General features: G+C 39.9%; 1 long non-coding RNA gene across 1 annotated transcript; it reads left to right on the forward strand.

Moving 5' to 3' along the window:
- The first annotated feature begins 8479 nt into the window (after positions 1 to 8479).
- On the forward strand, positions 8480 to 11924 carry LOC149918233 (uncharacterized). Its single transcript, XR_016466460.1, has 3 exons — positions 8480 to 8593; positions 10653 to 10710; positions 11259 to 11924. It is a non-coding gene; the product is annotated as an uncharacterized LOC149918233 (long non-coding RNA).
- The last annotated feature ends 9875 nt before the right edge of the window (positions 11925 to 21799 follow it).

Consider the following 21799-nt stretch of genomic DNA (forward strand, 5'->3'; position numbering starts at 1 on the left):
CCCTACACAGATTTAATTAGCTGTTAAAGGTATCAGGTTCATGATGAAGAGTGTTCTGGTTACCTAGATGTTATTCACTGACTGCTACCAGTTGGTTCAAAGGCAAACTATCTCTGCCTTGCAGCTTGTTAGAATGACATGCTATGGTTAATGATGGATGCTTTGTAGATTTAAGAAGAGGGGAAAAAAATGCAAATTAATATAATTTCTAGGCCCAGCTCCAGACACAGGCTCTGGTGCCAGTAAAAATGTCAGTGTCATGTCATTTCCTGAGTCTTCATCAAAAACGGAATTTTTTAGGGGTGGAATATGTGAACTGAAGCTCATGAGGCTTAATTCTCTTTCACAGGGAGAGCTGGAGATATTCAGCATCCCACAGGGCTGCTTCTCTGGACTCCATGCTGCTCTCTCTTGTGTAATCATGCTAAGTGGCTTCCAAGCTCTAGCAATGATTTCACAAAAGTGAGTGGAAATGAAGCTACTATTAGTTTTATTTCTCTTGCTCTGCTTTCCCAATGCAATTGGAATTCTGACTCAACATTTTATGGAAATACCTAAGATAGTTTAAATCCTGCCAATTTAAGCATCAATTCCAATGGGAGCTTAGCAGGCCAAGCTCATAAGCAGAAAGCTGGCTGCCTTGTACACCTCTATGTGTGCCACAGTCCCACCTTCAGTTGCAGTGTGTTCACTTTTGCTAATAACCACAGGTGTGCAAGTAACATTTGATGACTGGAGCTTCTTGCACTTCTGGGTGTACTGCACGAACACATGGCTGTATCTGTGCCATGCACCATGGCAACAAAGACTATATGTGATGGGTCATTTTTGTAGTTTTGTAATACCATTCTCAGCAGCTCTCACCAGACCTATTTCAGGCTGAAGACTGCTGTTTGTTTTCCATCATTTGTTCCTAGTGCACTGATCCCTGCTGTCTGCACACTGCAGCCAATGGGGCTGATGGGCAGCAGTGGCCTTGGGTCTGACCCTGCCCATACTCAGCAGTGTTGCACTGGCACAGGGCAGGAGACAGGAGAGAAGCAAAAGGCTGAAAGAAGTTATGGTTATTGCATATATTCTTTTGGAATATACATCTGTCCCTATCCTGGAGAATTTTACTTTAGCACCAGGAACCAAGGAAGAGCAAAGGGATTTTACTCGCTATGGATGCATCACTGGACTGGAACACCAGCATCACTTATTGCTGTCATCTGAAGACTGCTTTTTCATTTGTATTTCATGCAGAAACAGGGCCTCTTTATCACAGTGATTCCCTTGCAAAATTGCAAGCAGCCTATTGCTTATTATTCTGTCCTCTATGTTCAAATTTTCTTGAACTTGGACTTGGTGTCAGCTGTTGTCCAGTGTGCTGGCCAACTACTCCCTTCTCATTTTCTCCATGGCATTAGGATTTGATGAACAGCTATTCCCCTGCATCATCACCCTAATGGCCTCAATATTTGCAAAAGTAGTAAAAACTCTTTGTATCTCCAGCACCTATAAGGAAGGCCTCATGGCGAGGAGTGCCAGGCTTGGCAGGATGCCCAGTGTGTCTCCATGAAATATTCAGAGCTCCCTAGAGAAGGAAGAAGGCTGTGGGCTGGTCAGCAAGAATGGAGCAATTCCAGCGATTTGCATGATGGATACAGCACAGCCTTCCCAGCATCAGACAACGTCAAGACCTGTCTTGCTGGCATTGTCTCCACTTCACTGTTTTGGACTGATGAAAGACTTCCAGAAAATGGGCTGGACTCATGTCCTGCACATCCAGACCCATTCCCAGGCTGTTTGTGCAGCTTCTCTCTGGCTCCAGGGAGGGATAAGGTGCAGAAGCAGAGGCTGTATTGCTCCAACACTGCACAAGCAGGGGCAGCACTTACTGATGCGAGCTAACAGAACGGAGTGAAAGTATGGCCTATCTTATCAGTGACTTAGAGAGTTAAGACTTGAGGATATAAAAACTCTCTTTAAACTCAGGGCAGTACCCATAAATGGAGCCCTGAGGAGATAACTTCACAAGTGGAACTTTCTGGGTGCACTTACATGCAGATTTAGATTACAATTGCAAAGACATCTTTATGTTTTCTGATAAACTTCTTCAGTTGAAAATAACTATTTAACATTACAGTTTAGTTAAGTACTAAAACAGCAGGGAGAGCGCAGATAAAGAGGTACAATTATTAGCATATGGTTTGGGAATGCTATCAAAACAATAGCTTTAGGGCTTTCAAGCTTGGTCTCAGGCTAATGTTGCTAATTTTTCAGGAAGATTATTAAGTTTTATTAGCAATTTACTTCTCAAAATAATTATATGGATATTAGAGAAATCAATATTGTATAATGTAGAGTCCCCTAATGACTACACAGTTTGTTGAGTCTGTTATGGGATCAGCTTTAAAGTAAATTTAAGGAGGAATCTTTATAATTCTGCCAGAATTGAGCTTTGCATGATGAGGAGATGCCTTGGAAAGGATTGGAAAATATACCTTAATCTTGAATATTTGAATGCAAGTGACAGTTTTACAAATAGATCACAGAAAATTGTTGCTGTATGTTTAAACATATTTCCCACTCTCTGACTGCTGTTGATTAATTGATATATTCATTCATATTCTTAATCACTGCAAAGCTTTCATATATCATATGTCATAAATACATTTGTCATCCATTAAACAAATTCACTGACCTGAGGTGCAGAACTGTTGGTTACACTAGCTCTTGTGAAAGATTTACCATCTGACTTCATGGAATGCTTGTGTTTTTTTATTACATGGTGTTTTCTCCTCTTTCTTTAAGGGCTTTTTAAAGGTCTGGGCTTATGAGAATGATCAGAGCTTAAGTATCATAACTTTTTGCCTGATAAAAAAAAAACAAGATGAATTTGGATAAACCAATAACTCATAAATGTCATCTGCATTAGTAGCCATGAAACTTTAGCAGAGAATTTGGAAGAATCTCCCACCCCAGTAAGCTAGACAGACTTAATCAGGCAAAGGTATAGTTTTCAAGCAAGAAAACCAAGTTGGGATCAATGTTTTAGAAGGAGCAAAAGCAGAGATGGGACTCTGAAGAAGGAATATTGCAAGAGCAGCAACATTGGGAAAGTAAAATCCAAGACACAAATCACTGGGGACAGGATGGGAGCAGTGGAAACACAGGAAGAGTCACTGCAAGCTGAGTTGTTCAGGATGAAGAACCTGACACATCAGTTAGACAATGATGAAGACAATTACTCCCCTGGTCCTGCTGACTGCACTGCTTCTGATACAAATCAGCATGCCATTGGCCTTCTTGGCCACCTGGACACACTGCTGGCTCACATTCAGCTGGCTGTTGACTAATACCCCCAAGTTCTTTTCTTCCATGTAGTTTTCCAGCCACTCTGCCCCAACCTTGTAGCACCTCAAGGGATTGATTTGACCAAAGTGTGGGATTTGACACCTGAGCTTCTTGAATTCTGTACAGTTGACTTCAACTCATCAATCCAACATATCCAGATCCTTCTGAGTAGAGTCTTCCCCTCAACTTGGTGTCATTTGCAAATTTACTGAGGGTGCACTCAATTCCCTTGAACTAGATGTAAAAACGCAAATTCAAAATCAAGAAATCTCTGAGCTACAAATCTTGGATAACTGGGACAGGATGTTTGGGAGAAGTTTCTCTGTGTGCTTATCTGGCTCTTTGACTCTTCCTTGGACTTCCACTGTTGACTGCTAAATTTCCCAGAATGGTTTCTGGTATCCTGTGGGTTTGATAAGTTAAGCAAAATGTTGGCTTTACACAGTAATTCTCTGCATGAGTTACATCTCTCAAGCTGCACGTGAAAGATTCTAATGGGGTCTTTCCAATATACACTAAAGCAGTGACACTTGGCTAAAATGCTCTGCTCTGAGCATGGTTTTGCTTAATAAAGGGAATTCTGTAAGTGCTGTAGGTGATTCTGAGCCTTTGGAAAATCAGTGTGTCTCCAAAAAGAGAATGAGCAGGCACTGGTTCATACACTGTGCCTTTTCCATTGAGTACAGCCTGCAGTTTGCTCCCAAAGCTGCTTCAGTGCAGTAAGGACCAATGGCACAGACTGTGCAGCTTGTGCACAGGTTGTGAAACCTTTGGAAAAGAGACTCTAAGCCCAGATTTTCAGCCCTTTGGCTGCAAATAAACAATGCATTCCTGATATTTCAAGTACATAGACAGAATATCCTCAGCTCTGGCAGGCTGATGACAGGTTGTGCAGAGGAAATCTTCTACAGCCTCAGGAACTGATGGGTTTCCTACTCATTCTGAACAGAGTGACTAGTGCTAAATATATATATCCTGCATTTCCACACAATCTTGGCAAACAAGTTGACATATTTTCTCTTTTTTTAAGATAGAAAAAAAAAAAAAAAAAAAAACATAAGATGAATATAAAGATGTAATTAATCAAGGAAAAACTAAATTATATTTTTCTTAACACTCCATACCTCTAGTTTAAAGTTCACTAAACACTAAATCAGACTGCTCAGCAATGCGAAAAGGAAAAAAAAAGTCATTGACATCACTGGGGAAATATATGCAGGTAGTAATTTTATAAGGAAAATCTTCATGGAGATAAAAGCATGGAGGTTGCAAACAACTTCTGAAGGTCAGTCAGATATGAATGGTGTTTACTTCTGTGTCATGATGTTCCTCTGCTATGTTAACCTTTATGAGATATTCAGATACTTCTGTCATGAGATCCAGCGACAAGACACAGCTAAATGAAGTGTTCTCAGCCCTGGAGATGCTGGGATTCCCACATCCACAGTTCCTCTGCAGAAAAATGACCAACTAGAATACAAGTTAGAGCAGAAAGGCCCTCAGATGTGAGGTCTGATATTTAAAGCTTTGAGCACCACTCTGCTGGTGCTACAGCTCTGCTACTCTACACACAGGACATGGTTCAAGTGAGAAGATGTGGATGCAGGTATTGTATCAGTTGTGTGCCATGCATGCTGGCTAGACCTTCACAGGACTCCAGTGCAGCAGTTACCTTGTCTGACTCCTTTCAAACCACTTCCATGAGGCTGAAGAAACCCTAATAAGGCTTATAACTCTTATAACACTGCACTCTGTAATGTCCATTTGGTAACCCAATGTCTCACTGTAAATATTCTCTTGTGTGAGAGAAATAAACAGTTTTTACAGGCTTTCTCTGCAAATATTCCTGTACAGAAATTTCAGGGAAAAAAACTTATTTTAGCTCTCTTTACAAAGACTATGTTTTCAGAGTTTAAGATTTGCCCTTAAATGTTATATATTTTAAAAGCTTTCTCCTTTCTTACCCCCCTGTTTCACATGCTCACTGACATCTCAATATCTCAGTCACCCACCCAGTGTTTAAAGCACGGTTTGTATGAATTTTGTCTTTTTTTTATTGCTGGGGAAGATGGAGATGAACAGAGAGGCTGTGACTGGAATTGTCAGAGCTCTGAGAGATTGCTCTCCTTCAGTCCTCCTCTTCCTCCTCCTCCTCACATATATGAATTTTGAGCTACAGGTCCTCAGGATGGCTGGTGTGGGTGATCCCTTATCAAGAGTGCCATCTTGTCTGTCCCCTGAGCACAGATTGGCCCCTTGAGATCATATTTCTTAGTGCCCATTAAGTCAAACTCTGCTTGAAGCCCTTCTCCAACACTGAAATATACATAAAATAAAAGAAAATGCAAAGCTAATGTATTTACATAGCCAATAAAATTAAATTTACTGTTAGGAGAAATAAAGGAGGACAAAGAGAGAATCTTAGAACAATCTCCTGGCTGGGATCTGCCTGAATCATCAATGTTATGCAAAAGGTTGAATGCCAGAACTTTGATACACAATATGCCACAGCTACTTAATATATTTTTATAGAGTTCAAGGAAACATTCAGTGTCTTCTATGAAGTTCACTTCATTCTTGTTCTCAGTCAGGCCTTCTCACTGCAAGGAATATCATCTTGTAAAAGGAACTGGGTGAAACTCTGTCCTCGTAGGAATTTGATTGTTTCACCTTTCATTTTAATCCAGCCAAGATTTTACTCATTGCTGTCTCTGCAAGATCTCACAAACTGTGCATACAAAAGTCACTTTTCACTGGTCTCACAGTTTTTGAAGCCCATGGGACAGTGTCTGTGGAAAAGAACAACAAGGCAAACTGGACAACAATAACCTGGATTTCACCCTACAAAGCAACTGTCCCCTCCCAGGGCAGTTAAAGGAAGCAACAAGCCCAATGAGGAAGGTAAACTTGGGATTGAGAGGAAAGATTTTCTGGTATTTAGAAAAGTCAGAGGTTCACACGGAAACTTGGTTACAGCACTGATCCTCTCCCATCTATTTCAGGACATACAGTCCTTTTTTGACTGCAGTACTTGACTCATAAGTTCTGGAATATTTCTCCTCTTTTTAACTCCTTTGAGCCCATACTGATAGCTAGAATATACAAAGTAAAAGCTGAATATTGAAGTTCATTGCTTGAATAAGAACAGAGAGAAAACTCTGCTTCAGCATGAGGTCTTCAATGGAGTAATCTGACCCACTCTTTTCTGTGATTAACAAACCCATAGCATGGAAAAAGAGGAAGGAATGCAGCTTGCAGCATACATTGTAATGTAGTACAAAGAATACTGATATGTATTGCATTTCAAATACCAATAGCCTTTGTAGGAACAGCATAGGCTTCATTTAATGCATTCTCACAGGATCACAGGGTAACTCATGTTGGAAGGCACTGTAGACCTCTAGCTCTGTCTTCTACTGAAGCACGTCCAGCTCTGAAATCAGATGAGAATGTACTCCACTATCTCCTCTGGGTCACTGATAAACACAAGAGGTCCCAAGATAGATCTCTGTGTTATTCCACTTGTTACCAGCCCATTCACCCTCTGAGAATGACCCATTAACCTTCTAAGCCTGATCATTCAATGAATTTTTTAGTCACATGGTATTTATTCACAGTCAGACCTTAATTTCCTAAACAAGAAAAAAATAATATTGTGAGAGTCTTGAAGGCCTCATTAAAATCAAGGTAAATGATATCTTCTCTTCTCTCATCTGCAAACACAGTTGTTTTATAGAGAAGACAATCAGACTGGTCAAGCATGACTCACCCTTGGTAAATCCATGCTGACTGCTCCCAAAGACCTTGATTCCCTTATATGCCCAGAAGTATTTCCAAAAGAAATTGCCTCATGATTTCTCCAGATGTCAAAGTGAGACTCTGCATGTTTAGAGGATCAAATTATAAATGATATTTGGCTCTTAAGTTTTATTTTTCAGATATATTTCCAGATACTGGATTAAAATTGTTGTCTCCTTTGGGTCAACACTAAAACCTGGAGGAGAGCTGCATGGCTCAATGGAACAGGAAATATGCGTTGGTCTGTAGTAGGGATATTTGGGGAGCAAGTAAGATACACCAATAAAGGAACATGGCTACTTATAACCCAAATGTTCAATGAGTCTAGTTGCTGAATAATTTAATAGTAGCTTGGTGCAAATAAATCCTTTCCATCCATAGAAGACTGTAACAATTGGTTCTGAATTATTCATTACTTTCTTGCACTGACCATGATTCTTGGATTAGTTGCACTGCAAGACTGGACTCTGCACTGTTCTTGCTCTGGCTCTTGCAAGCTTTCTGCTGCAGTTATTGCAGAAAGCAGCAGCCAGCCCAGCCAGAGGCCACTATTACACCCTTACATATACTAAAATATTATATATCTATTGCTTTTCAGTTGTTGGGAGACCAGTAAATGGAATTTCATATTTAGATCCTTGGAAATCTCAAAACAGATGCCTGAAACCTTGGAAATACTTAAGCTGCTATGTCCAGCTGAGATCAAGAGAAGAGAGATGTCAGCGTTTGGCTTGGTCCCAGACGATTTCTGAGAACCATTTTCCTTTTATGTGAGCTGTCATCCTGAGAAGGACAAATGTAGGTGCAGCCAGAGCTGCCCAGCATAAATACTGCTCTTTTCTGTAGGAGTCTTTATATCACTGCTAGTCTCCACTCTCTGCCCAGATCCTCCCTGAGACTTGTTAACGTAAGCCTTTAGGTTTTCTCAACAAATTGGTTAGAACATTTTAACCTCAAAGGTTAAACCTGCTACTCAGTGAGTGTCTTATATTATCTGTCTTTATAAACTGGAAGAGGGCCTGTGTCAGCCCAACTATAGATACTTGCTCAATTCCTGGTGGGGTTTTAACATTGCAAGTTACACCTGTTTATCATCTGGAATGAGAAAAGCAACGTGACTCTCTCTGTAGCAGTCCTCTGTTTATCTGAATACTCAAGCTCAGGATTGCGAGATCCTCAGGAGGCCACATTTCAACTTGATATCCTGATTTGTGGCCTCTAATTGTTTGCTTTCAAAACAGAACTGTCACCAGCATCCCTTGAAATCAGAGCTCCGGGCTATAACTATGTTGTAGAGGTCACCTGATATTGCTGCTAAAATGAGAGAGTGTGTTAGTGTTAATTGAGGTCAGCATCAGATGTGTTTTATTGGCTTCTGATTGCTACCATTACAATCATTATTACTACTGCTTACCTTTCTAAAACTTCTTTGCTATTCCATCAGGTAGTATATCAGGTAAGCATGAGTCTTCCCATCATAATAAATGGCAAGGTAAGCTTTTTGAACTACTCCAAATCGAGATGGGATATATTATTTTGGTTGCTACATTATCTGTGTAACTATAAATATTTTATAAATTCATACCATAATAAGGTATGTTTTCTATTAAAACATTAAACTATTAGGAAAATGAACAGAGTCTGTATTTTCAAATGCTTTTGATAAGGTCTTGCTGGTGTATCCAAATCCACAAATTTTGGAATAGTTTCTGCAAATTTTTACTTTTTTTTTTTTTCCTGAAAAGATAGGATGATAGATATCTTATTTTATACTAACTCACAGCAATGCTAAAATGTGTCTCACCAAAAATGTTGCCACCTGTGTTTTTGTTCCAGACAGAAAGTATTTATTGTTATCATTGATAACATGGTCAATCTGACCATCCTTAGGTTTTGTGCAAGGCACTGGATCTCTAATAGTTAATCTTGGCTCCAACACTTGGTGTTCCTCATTCAGTAAAACAGATGATTGCTTCTTTTTCTGCTCTTACTCACTTGTATCCATCCAATGAGCTGGTTTTTCTTCCTTTTTTTTTTTTTTAAGCCAAGCTCCTGTTGCGTTTTTACTCTTGGTGTTAATCTTGATTTATTTTGATTGCTTTTTTCAAGATTTTATGAGTGAACATAAAGGAGACAGGTTTTGCGATAACCCAGTTCACATTTGCGGGGGTGTAAAGGAGTTTGAAATCATGCTTAAATATTCACTTCTCTCCCACTGCTAAGTGAGGCTGAAAAGCCACTAACCATAAGCTCAGAGATGGAGAGAAATCTGACCATGAGAATGATGTCCTTCAGCTCCTGAATAAAGCGAGGAAAGGTAAAGATAAGCATGTGTAGCAGATATGTTTCTGCCCAGCTGACCCTACTATCCAGGGAGGAGAAGTGCAGTGAAAAGAAGTCAAACTAACAGCAATGAGAGGGCTGTCTTGTTACATTGGCCAAGATGAATGCTATGGCTGGGACAATCTCTTCAAGAGGCTTGAGAAGAGATTAAAAAAAATGTAGGAGAGTCTTCCTCTCCTCCAGCAATTAAGCTGGATGGCTGGAAATCTGGAAATCTCACATTTTTTTTCTTTTTTTTTTTCTGTGTCTTTATTTTCTTTTCTTACGTAGAATTAGCAGAGGACAACTGCAATGGAAATAGCAAAAGCTAGCCAGGGCTTTCCTCCTAATCAGCAGGGATGGGTTGCAGAGGCTGAAGGGCATGAAGTGAGATGTGCTTGGAGGGACAAGGTTTGAACTGCATGTAGACAAACCATTTTTACCATCACCATTTGGATGCCATTTGCATTCACCTCATCTGTCCCAGAATCAAGCTGTATGCATTTAAAAAAACATATTGTGTTTATCCAGTTAATAGAAGTGACTGGAATTGCTCTTATCTTGAGGTGTTTAATATTTTCACAGGAAAATAAATTTGACCAATAAAAGCTTGTTATTAGTAGTAATAAACAAATGATTCACTCATCTAACACTCGAGCATGACTTAAGAATGGCACTTTAAACCAATCTGTTGAAAGACCCTTGGAAAAAGAAAATCACCATTCATCTTTGCACTTCTCTTGATTGAAGTTAGTTTAGGGATCATCTTTCTGAAGAAAAACAACCTCAGCATATAAACCACTTTGGTTAGTGTTTATCCAAGCCAAAGTATAAGGACACAATTTAGGTGTATATAAACGCTTAATTTCCTGGGGAGTCAGTCCATATCTCAGGGAACAACAGGGGCAGTAAGGCACAACAACCTTCAAACTAGCATTGGAACTCAAAAATGTTGGCAAAAGTTTAAGTAGAATATGCAATGTTACTCAGTATTTATTTCTACAGCTATTTCTTCCACTGTGATAGAAGCTTTTCTATTTGCAATAATACCAGAAAACAAATGAGGTAATAACAAAACAAAAACAAAACGGAAGCCAAACCACAACAGCAAAAAAGGAATAATCTGTACTTGTGCAGGCTCATGTGAAGCTGTTCCTGGCAGGGTTTGAGATTGTCCTCTCCTCATTTTACAGGTGGGAAATCTGAAGTGACAGAACGAGCATGTGCCTGTTCTGGCAGCTGAGCCTCCTGGTATGTCCAGAACTAGATGTATCTCAGTGATGGAGTGAGAAGACTCCCACATGCCATTTTTGTATGAATGTCAGATTTTTTAGTCTGGAACACACTGGACCAACCATTGTCTTCTCCAGCAGTGAAAAAACCCTGCACTCAGAAAAAGCTTCATGAGAAATATCTCTGTTTACTCATGGCATTCATTTTGTACTGGGACATCACTGGGAGAAAAAGAGCCCACAGTCCCTCAGTGACCAGAAGGAAACAGGAAACTTGCTTTCCTTGTCTTAAAAAACCTGAGAGAAGGATTTGAGTGGAAACTGAAAGAAGAAATGTTTCAAGTGAACTAGAATTATTTCTCGAAGGAAATTCTAAAGAGATTCTCATTGCAACAGTATCTCTTTAAGAGAAAAACATCCCTCAGTTCAGTCTTTTGTAAGAAGCCAAGTATAGCAGCATTAATAATATCTACTGTGATGTTTAGACAAAAAGTGTATTTAAGATGTAAGCTTATTTGTGAAGAGATATCAACTGGAAAAATGTCTTTTCTATCTCAATCTTTTCAGAGTATCAGCAGAAGCTGATGAGAATCAAGACCAAAAGCCACTTCCAGATTTTGCCTCTATCTACTCTGTTTTAGGTTATAAGTTTTGAAAGCTGGACACACAGAAATAAGGATAAGGAGGTATCAGTGCAACCAGGAGTGTTTAGGTGACTGCTGCTTGTTGGGTATTCATTCACCTGCTGGCATGCAAGTCCTCATGCAATGCTGATTGTCTTATTTTATTGCAGGTTCACACAGTATTCATCTGCTGTATAGAAGTTATGCTAATGAACAGCTGTGGAATGTGATGGTGCTGTGGTCTCAACAGCTTCTGGCAGCAGGGGTGTCACACCGTAAGATGATCGTGACTGAAAAAATATCATGACAGTAAAACTATCATAAATGAGGTTGCTGTATGTAGATGGATGTATATTGCTCATGCATGTTTTAGACAGGACCGTAGCCTGTAGGTACATTTAAAGTTGTTTGGTGTGTGTGTTTGTTTTAAATCTCTGCTCATTCCAGTAATATTCCTAATGGGGAGTCCCTTGTAAAATCCCAGCTCTTCAGAATAACGCTTCCTTGCCTGGACATTAATTATCTACAGGAATATTTGCCTTGTTCCTGCTTACACCCTACAGTACTCATCTGTGGGCTCCAAATCCACATCGTGGGCTGTAGCTGTGTTTTTTTTTTTCTGAAGCTTTTGCATTGAAAAATATTAAAGAAAAATAAATATTTAAAAAATCAAAACACATTATAAATCATATCATTTAAGTTTTGTTTTTCAGGTAAACTTCAAATCACATCGGGAGCTGGCTGGTTGTTTCTCTGCATGATATGGCATTTAGCGTGAAAAAACAAGTCAACAAGACCATCAGGATTCTTACTTCCAGGAAGCAATCTATTTTTAATATTACAAATGCTTTCCTGTTTTCTTTTGGCCAAGATTTCTCCAGTGCCTGTGAAATTCAAGGGTTTAAACATTTATTTTTTCCTTGGACACGGTATGCAATCAGGGAGAGAGATCAACATTTGTTATTTATTTTAAGAAAGTCTCTGCACTGCATCAACGGAGCAGGACAACGCTGATATGCTTTGTGGTTCACCAGTGTCACCCTTGTTCTAGGTGAAAAGCTACCGCTGCTAGAAGGCCTGCGCACTGCTGTGCACCCAGTGTACGTGGGATGTATGTTCCAAGACTGCGGTCAGGATATCTACTGATCTTCATTTAGATTATCCATGTTATTATTTTTAGTTCTTATTGAATTGGACGCAAAGTGAGCTCAGAAAGAAACCATCAAATGACTCCAACCGAGATCAGCGATAAACAATTTTTTTTTTCACACAGCAAAAAGCAGTGTAAACACAGTCTAGGCATGACCTGGTAAATATACTTGTAATATAGCAAGAACATCCTTTTCAGATTCTTGTCCAGACTGCTGCCCCATGCAGGGTGTCTCCAGAAAGACTTCCCCAGGTTTTACGCAGTCTCCGTGGCAGCTGCAGCACAGTGTGCGGGGCCCTGGGAGCAGGGAGCAGTGGTTACGTGCATGGCTGCATGTAGAATATTTTCTGGGACAGGTGGCTCGTCGATGCATGGGTCCAGCATATACTAGGAGGAAAACCCAGTGATGGAGCTGATTGCTTTTGTGGGACACTAAATATCTACAAGAAAATCACATTCCCTCTTTCAGTTCCATAAGAACTTTAAAAGGTGAAACTAGCCAGCTTGCTGGTGCCAGAGCATGGCTTGGTCATTCCCTGATTTTGCTCTGCACAGTACCTGTCACAGGGAGCAGACATCACAGTCATTTCTGAAAAGATGTTAAATAGTTTAGCTGAAAATTGCTCAGACATTACACAAACTGTGTTGTAAAAATAGTCACTGCCTTTGGACTTGCCATTGCATTATACTACTCCTGGCTGTTACTACAAATTCAGAAGCGGGAGTGCTGTCCGAATGGATTTGTTGTGTGTGTCTTCTCTGTGCAGTGAGAGGTCTGGTTTTTCAGCCCCTGCCCCCCCTTTTTTTTTCTCCTGTTTCTGAAACAAGATACATTTCTTATCTATTTTAAATGCAAAAGATGGTTTGGTTTTTGATATCTCTTAGTCTCCACACAGCCTCGCATGTCTTGTCTTATAGTGTTTGCTATTTCTGTACATTATGTGCTTAGTATTTAAATTACTAAAATTGTTCCTTATGCATCAAGACTTAACCATAAAAATGATTTTCTTATTCTTAGATGCTTCTGTTTCTGCTCAATGTCCCTTCCCTTACTCAGAGAATGAGCTGTATTTGCAATGTTCCATTCTCATCTGGTTTGTATCTCTTTTTGTGACAATTTCTTCATTTTTGAAACTGAATGAGTGCCCTCATCTAGGCAATTGTGATTGATTTCATTAGTTTCACAAACTGAATTTAATTGTTCTTTGGTTCTTCATATTTTGTAGTAAGTCATAATAGAACAGCTGATTCTCAGCAAGATGCAGAACTGAAGTTACTAAACTCAGTGATCTGCACCCATCTTCCTTGCTAACACCTGCTTCCTTTTCTGGTGCACCACTACAACCGAAAAATAATGTAAGATGGCAAATTCCAGAGCCATTCTGAGTTGTTTGGCTTCCGTCCACTGACCTTGGTCCACAGATTGAAGCCAGCTGAATGCCTGTAAATTGGTTCATTACCAGTTTATGCTGGAAATCCTTGGTAGATTTCTTATCCTCCAACAGTTCAGGTAGAGTCATCTGTTTAACCTCCCAACCCAAAGCCTGCATGCCTTTGTCTTCATTCCCTGCTGTTGCCCTGCACTGCACATATTGCCTATCTGAGGTAAAAGAAAATACCTTTTCTCTGCTATTTTTGTGAAGCCTTCAGATAGAGTTTGAAACACTTTCACTAAACATCCAGTGATTATTTGGGTTATTCTTTACATTCGTACATCATGGACTAATTTTAAGGTATCTAAGGACCTCTTTTTCATTCTTAATTCAAGAGGATGACCAGGTCATGTTAACTTTCCACAAGAAACCAGTCACAACTGGTTAATAGCTGCTGAGGTTCAGGGCTCCCCAGAAAGACAAAATGAGGGGATGGAGTCAGGAATTAGCTATGGTGTTGTCTCATCTTAACAAATGCTTTATTTCTTTTTCCTGTTTTTTCCTTTCCTTAATTAATATTGGAAGGAAGTTTTTTTACCCAGAAGTCCTTCCTCAAATGTATCATAGAAACATTAAGGTTGGAAAGGACCACTAAGATCATCTAGTCCAACCGTGCTTCCTCTCAGCTTGAATTCTGAGGGCACTAACATGAAAGCACAGTGTTTACTATTCCCATACTCTCATTTTAAGAACCTCTTACCATTCTGCTGCTTTTCTCCCAGTGTCAGTTCAAACAAGCAATGATTTCCTAGGACCCAGGAGCAAACATACAAGGTGAGCCGTAGGAAAAAAAAAAAAAGAATGCTTTGGTTAAAAGCTTCTGTCACCCCTTGTTTTGGGCAATGGCATCTTCAACTGAACTGCCTAGAAAAGCTTAATATCATCTTTAGGTTTTTCTTCAAGGAAAAAAAGTCAGGGAAGTTGTCCAACATGTAATAAGATGTACCTTACTATCATGGACCAGGGCACGAGAAACATTGGACTTAAAAAGACTCAGATGTCACAGGCAGTGTTCTATTCTCCAGAGCTCACCTGTGTGTGTAGCACCTAACAACTTCCAGAGATACTGTACTTTCAAACAAGAATTCATCAACCACTAGGTACACAAAACATTACTGGACAGTGCAGGCCCATTCCAAACTAAAATATACAGAAATATATGAGCTACTAAGCAATAACCTGTGTTTCTTCTTTTCACTGCTCAGGAACTTATATTGTAGATACAACCAATTCTCCAGCCAATACCAAATGCTGACTCCCAAACTTGCAAAGATGCAGGCACTCATCATGGAAGGTTAATAGAAAGTACTGCTCTGCACTGGCATTTACTAGTGTTTGTGGCTGGTATTCTCTGCTGTATTAACTTTAGTTCCTTCACTTTCATTACCAGCAAATAGTGATTTTTCCATTATAATTTGTAAAGGTGCAGCCAAGAAAAAAATATACAAAACAACAAATGACCACTGGGCAGGAAATGAATCACCCTGTCTTTGAGCGTGCTGACTACAGATACTGCAAACATACAGAAACACTTTGAAAACTTTCCAAGGACAACGCTCTGTTAAAACTTCAACATATATTCTGGGGATCTGGATGTATTATTACAAAGCTCTTTGAAAACAAACATACTAAGCACGCAGTAAAAAATCTGTGGATGTGTTTGGATGGAAACATTTGATCTGAATGGACTGAAAGACAGTACTCTCAAATAGCACTCTGTAGCCAGATATCTGCTCCCTCTTCTAGGAAGGACTCAGCAGGCTACTGAACAAGGGTGACATTAACTCTTGTCATTAATTCTTTTTTTCTGTACACTGGTATCTTGTCCAAAGGATGCTGCAGTAACCTGTTGTCTTTGAAGAGAGAGAGATCTGTTTTGTCACAGAATATCTGACTATTTTTTTCCAAAAGGATATGTAAGGTGTTTCTCCATGTCCTGCTGGGGCACATGATGTTTTTCAGATCATGTGTCTGTTCATTTGCAATTTGTCATCTTGACAGTTTACATAATGTTTCTGACTTCATTTGCTTGATGGGATCCCACTTGCTCAAAAGGGCTGAAGAAACATTATTAGGATCAAAAGTTGTCTCTAAAGCTTTTAAGTCTCCTCCACCCTTCCTTAAATTGAAGCAAGAACAGAAGACAAAATTTAAAGACAAGATGCAAGCCGTGGGCAAAATTCAGTTCTTAAGCATCCTCAGTGACTCAGTTTCAGTCATGGGGAACACAAATGGTTCAGATAGAATCCATTGCTTCCCAGATTTTATATAATGTCATTAGTAGATACTGTGCTTGTTTCCTTATCTTTTTAGGTATGTACAGAAGATGACTAAAAATCAAAAAAAACTAAAGACTTTTTGGAGAATTCTTCATCGTGATTCCTGTTTGAGTTGCCCAGATCTGGCCTGAATAATAGGTGTCTCAAACAGGGGGAAAAAAACCTGAAGTAAAACATCTGTGGCAAATTTTGAAAACAAACAATATAATGTGAAAGTTCATGCAGCTTTATAAACCAGACCAAGCTCACTATGTTTCTTCTTCCTCAAACTGCAGCACAGAATTATGTTGTTCATTGCCACTTGGCCTTCAGTTGGGTCTGCAGCTGGGTTAGCTCTCAAATGTGGAGGTGCTGGAAAGTTTGTTATTCAAAAAAAGTTGAAGGGGAGAAAAAACAGTAAGTAACAGCTGTTACTTAATCAAAAGAAAATTCAAACTGAGATATTTTGGCCACATTTCAGGCACAAGTATAGCAGCAAGAGTAACGAAAATGCAAGTTTGGTGGTTAGCTCCAGATAGAGAACAATCTCCCATCCCACTCAACTGAATGCTCCTCCATCCCATGGAATGAAGAGCACAGTGTCCTGTTCAGCCTGGATAGAGACGACAAAGCAACATCACATAAACTCTCTGTCCAATTGAAATCCTTGCCTACTTGGCAAGACACAATGACTGTGGTGTCCCACAGATCTCTGATAATTCCATTGCAACCAACCTGGCTCTGCTAAAGAGCCAGAGAGGATAATTCCCTCACTGTGGTAATTTGATGTATGTACAAGAACATCATGTATCAGAGCTTCTGCTCTCGCTCTGCTTCTGGGCCCTAGATTTTTCTCCCTATAAAGGTAAATTCAGCATAACCAAAGCACCTTTTACCTGCTGCCTTCAAAGATCTTCTGCAAGTCTTATATTCTCAGGTGAAATCCATTCTGGGGAACTGAATAATCTAAGCCCAAGGTAGCAAAGCAGGGTCTTGTCAATTACGTTGCTTTCAGCTCATGGAAATTTAAAAAAAGGCTAGTAACAAACATACTTTCATCTGATGATGTCTCTGCTATGCCCTGTAGAGTACTGTGTCCAGTCCTGGGTCCTGCAGCAGAAGAAGGATGTGGACATGCTAGAGCAGGTCCAGAAAAGGGCCACAAAGACAATCACAATGCTGGAGCACATCTCCTTTTAAGAAAGGATGAGGGTGTTGGGCTTGTTTTGCTTGGAGAAGAGAAGGCTCCAGGAAGACTTTGTTGTGGCCTTTCAGTACTTGAAGGGAGCCTATAAACAGGAGGGGAACCAACCTTTTGTATAGTGTAATAGCGATAGGACAAGGAGGAATGGCTTTCAACTAAAAGAGAGAAAAATTAGATTAGATGTTAGAGGGATATTCTTTACTCAGAGGGTGGTGAGGTGGTGAGGCACTGGAACAGGTTGCCCAGAGGAGCTGTGGATGCCTGGAGGTGCCCAAGACCGGGCTGGAAGGAGCCATGGGCAGCCTGATCTGATGGGTGGCACCCAGCACATGGCAGGGGATTGGAACTGGGTGGGCTTTAAGGTCCCTTCCAACCCAAACCATCCTATGATTCTGTGATTCTATATTGATATGCAAACAGGCCAGTGTACAGCTTTTGGATGTAGGGATTGTGTCTCGCTTGCCATTATGTACAGTGTTTACTTTCTGCTAAGTGATCTTACCGTGCTTCTAAGCATTGACACGTAAATGCAAAATAGTAAAGTTGAGGCTAATAGATGGGACCAACAACTCTCTGTCATCTTGCTTCACAGTTTTATTCAACAGCATCAAGGGGAATGGGCTGGGCCTTCATCCTGTAGTAAAAAAACTGCAGTTTCACAGGATAGCACAAGAAACGAAGTACTCCAGGAAATGTATAGCTATATACTATTTCTAGATATATAGATCTATTTCCTGGTGCAGGAAGAAGTTCTTAGTGCTGTATATAGGATCACAGCTGAGATCCAAGGAAGAGGTACTGGATATTTATTAACTAGTGGAATCTGTGAACAACAGCATTGTGGAGAGTACTAATCATAGAATCATAGAATCATTCTATGAGTACTCACTCCTATCACATCCCCCACAAGAGCATGCTCTATATAGACTAGAATCTGGTAGTCTCAGCAAGGATTTCCCAGCTGGTAATGCAAAAACAGGAGATGGTAGGTGGATAGGAGGTGACAAATGTAAGCAAGTACCTACTTAAAAAGAATCATCTGACAAGAAGAGAGGGGAATAAATGAAGTACTCTCTCTCCTGAAATCCATGTTTATGATGCTGAAGAACACTATGAAGCAATTGCAACAGCTTGACGCTATTGCACACTGCTCTCCTGCCTAGCTTTGTGCAGCCTCCTTCTTCACTCCCATTTCTCCTGGCCTTTTATTAGGCCTTTTCTACTCTCTGATACACAGTATGAAGCCCCTGAAAATGGGAAAACAGATTAGATATGGTGCACCAAAAAAGAGAAACCAATGACAGCTCTCACTGAGAAGTAACAAAGGAAAAAGAGTGTAAGGGAAAGTGATCTTTTCTAGCAGCAGTTTTCAGCATAGATTGATAAAGACGTAGTTCCTACTGGGAAACCAACAGAAATATGGAAAGGCAACTGGAAAGTGACACAAAAAATGACTATTTTTTAACGGTTTACTGAAACTTGCTGAGATAAGAGGAGCAATCTCCGTGCCAAGTGAAACCAAATCCTGAATCTGAGCTCCTTGCTAGCTCTTCTCCTCTGATAACCTGCTACCTTCATGTTAATAGATTTCTGAGCACTGATGCTGTACAACAGAAAAAAAAAAGAAAGCTCTCTAAATTCAGTAGATCTCCTTCAGCCTCTCTGATATAAACACACTTATGTTCCCTACACTCGGACTATATTCAGCTTCCCTAATTTTCTTGTACCACATCAGCTCACTGCTAGTTCACTGAACTGAAATGACATTAGTGCCTCTTACTTAAATGTTACCTTCTTCCAATGCTGTATAAGCAGTGCCATGTGTTCCAAGTCATCCCCGCACTTCAACTCTAGTAAAACAAAGGAAAAGGAAGCAGCTCCAGCACAGTAGCTTTTCTCGGAGTTGCAGAGCCATCTAGTGTCTGAAAATTTTTCCATACGTGCCTTTTCCATTTATTCTTGATTCTCCAATTGTTTCCTTATTCCGTTTGTTAAAGATTTTATCACAGTTTCTCAGGGTCCCTTCTGTTCTCTATGCTACCTTCTTTTCTCTTCCTTCCTTTTTTAGTCTTTACAAGTCTTTGGGTGTGAAAGAACTGCCTGACCATACTGACCTCCTCATCCATGGTAAAAAAAATTATGGTACATTCAACTTCATATTTTCTCTATTGGCTTCTTCTTCAGAACATAAAAGCTGGAGAAACAGAAAACAGGAAAATAAAGAGATGGAGCTGAGCTAAGATCCTTCTTTTTTCTAACATTCTGCAGTATCTAAGGAGTAGCCTGTAGATAGGACATCCGATACTAGATTTTTGTTTGTTCTGTCCTACAACACCCAGAGCAGCCCTGTTCCAAATGTAAGAGTTTCATACTCTCTCTGGACACATTTTCTCTTGTGCTTATTCATTTTTACTTGGGCAATTTTCTCTGCAGTCTGGCTTCTGCTTGTTTCTTGTAAATTTATGTATTGGTTGTTTGTTTGTTTTTTTTCCCTGCCCTGCTAACTGCAGAAAAAATTGATAAAAGCTGTCTTACAGTAACTTTTATCAAACAGTGGAGATGCCTTCTCCTTTGCTTTTTCTGTTTATTGGATCTATAAAATTTCATTTGAAGAATAATGAGAAGTGTGGAGCTGGAAAGCATCCTTATTTCAAACCTGCATTACTGATAATGTGTTTTGTTTGTATGTACGGTGCTGTATGTTATTCAGTATGATCTGCAACAGAGAGATAGCTCTATTTTAAGCAAGACATGGTGTCAAAGAGATGACTTTGATATCAATTTCAGATAGATTAGATTTCAGAAATTCACTTTGGAAGCGATGAGGAAGTAAAGGAAGTAGGCAAAAACAGGGCAAACATACAGAGCTGAGAGGGCCCAGTGACAGGATGCACACAGTTACATACACATATGAATATCCACGTTAAATAAAGAGCAACATTTATCACTCATTCTTTTGTTATGTATTTGGAAATACCAGATTCAACAGGATTTTGAAAGACAATCTGGCAGAAGGTGGGTAACTCTGATTTCCACTGAAATGGTTTATTTTTGGGCTGATTTCTTAAGAAATAAAGTATGTGTGATCCCACTGTCTGCCTCCCACTAATAACCACTTCTGAAGCTGGTCAGTTTTGATGGAAGGCCAGAAATTGCAAATATAGTATGTTTCATGAAAGTCAGTCAGTGGGTAGTGGAAAGAGAACTAAGTGAATATTCTTGTGGAGAGACAAGTAATCTGATGAAGGAGGCTATTCTCGTTATGTTTGGCTTACAAGAAGTATGTAGGTGTGGGACAGCCAGTAAATAAACAAGCGTGTACCCACTGTAGACCCAGTCACAGCACAGCACAGCACTGGTATATCAGATCATCTTTGTCCAGCTGCTGGTCAGGGTGACAGCATAGAGATGATGGCACTGGAAAGCAGAAGATTTGCACATAGGAGTATGAATGACTGTCACTGTTCTGGTGAATGGAAGATGCTGGACATACACTTGGCAGGAAGCTAAGTTTTGTCAGCTCAGTGTTTGTGGTAGCATGCTATCGGAGGGTTACCTGAACATTCATTTCACCTTCTCTTACTTTCTCCCTCTTTCCTTCTTTTCTGAATCCCTTCTGAAAACATACCACTAATATCATACTTTCTCACCAGTCCCAGCACTGCTGGCCAGAGCCATGGCTGCTTTGCATCAGGAAGGGTTTCCAAGATAATGCCTCTGATTTGCACTACTGCCCTTGATTTGTAGCTTCACAGATACTTCCTCAAAGTTTAATACGTTTTATACACCAACAGCCCATTCTTTGGCAGTATTTATTTAGGAAGTTTTGAAAACATTTGAGTCTCCAAATGTTATGTTAGATCCCATACAGTGATGTAAATAAGAAATCTGCTTACTCCACTATTCTACCAAATGACATTTCTTATTTAAATAAAATATCATTTCAAGATGGAGAACTGCCTCAGCAGAGCGCAGAAATGGGCAAAACCATGGTGTTTTGCACATATGTCCACTGGAGGACTCCCTTGATGCGTGGTGAGACCACTGCTGCAGCAGTCAAAGATCAGCAGGAGTGCTGGATTTGGGGAAACTCACATCACCAGCTTTCTGGCATAAGAAGCAGCAAGCCAAAGGCAAAAGGAGTACCACTGTAGCAACAGAGGGCTAGGAGTCATGTTCATACAGAGTTTTGGAGCTGATTTTCATTTCCACGACACTGAGTAGAGGTGAGTAGAACAGCTGTGTTTGGGAACCTACCACAGCAGAGGCTGGTCCCTTATATGTGTAAAGTGCTTTTTTCTCTATCTTTTCTCTACCATTTCCCAGATACTTCTCTGTTGGTCACTTCTCTTTAATTGGTCACTTCTCTTTAATTCTCCTCTTTTCTCCTTTTTTTCCTTCACTGAAAAACATTTCTGTAGCACTTTAAAGAAGAGATGG

Source organism: Phasianus colchicus, chromosome 4, assembly GCF_987193195.1.
Source record: "Phasianus colchicus chromosome 4, bPhaCol1.hap1.1, whole genome shotgun sequence".
NCBI lineage: Eukaryota > Metazoa > Chordata > Aves > Galliformes > Phasianidae > Phasianus > Phasianus colchicus.